Source organism: Chenopodium album, chromosome 23 (genome assembly GCF_948465745.1).
Source record: "Chenopodium album chromosome 23, dcCheAlbu1.1, whole genome shotgun sequence".
In the NCBI taxonomy this organism is placed as follows: Eukaryota; Viridiplantae; Streptophyta; class Magnoliopsida; order Caryophyllales; family Amaranthaceae; genus Chenopodium; species Chenopodium album.
In genome coordinates, this window is record NC_137856.1 from 15,011,716 (window position 1) to 15,012,502 (window position 787).

The following is a 787-nucleotide window of genomic DNA, read 5'->3' on the forward strand; positions in this document are numbered from 1 at the left end:
ACTCTACTTCACTTAATTGTTGATTTTGTAAGTATAATTAGCCATTTTGTTTCTTAATTTGTGTATTGAAGACTCGAATTTGGTTGAATTTAATGACTACTTGTTCATTCATTTACTACTTGTTTATGGTGATTGAATGGGTTGAAATTGAGTAGTATGTGTTTGGAATTGTCATGTTTGGGCTACAATGTTGTTTGGATGAAGTTTGTAGTTGATTTCACTTGCAAATTTTCATACTTGTATCATGGGATAATTTTTGTTCATGCTAGCATAATACTTGTTCATGGTGTTTAATTCAGGCTAAACTACAATTACTCATGCTAGTATTGTTTAATTTAATATGAAATTGGTACTTGTATGGTTTTTGCCAAGATGAATTGTTTTATTGAGGATTTTGCTATTTGGATGACAAATCCTAATTCAACATGCTAAATTAAGCATTTACATAGTGTTAATGCTTTCATCGCCTTGTTTTGAATGTAGAAATGTTTCGAAGTGATGATTGAACCCCCTCATATGTCTTAATTTTTCCTAATCTTTGTTCATTGAGTGGTTTCCATTTCGCCATTTAATGCTTTTTTTTAGCTAGTTGTCTTGATTGTGGGTGATTAATATTCATGAGATGAATATTTGAAGTTGGATTCTTGGTTGTTTGTAGGTACTTGTTTGGGGTAAAAAATACCCCTATACGTGGACCAATGTCACCGCGACACGTGTTCGCAAGCTTATCGCTCAATGAGCCAATTAGAGCATGACACGTGTCATCAATGATAGAAGGGTAAAAATG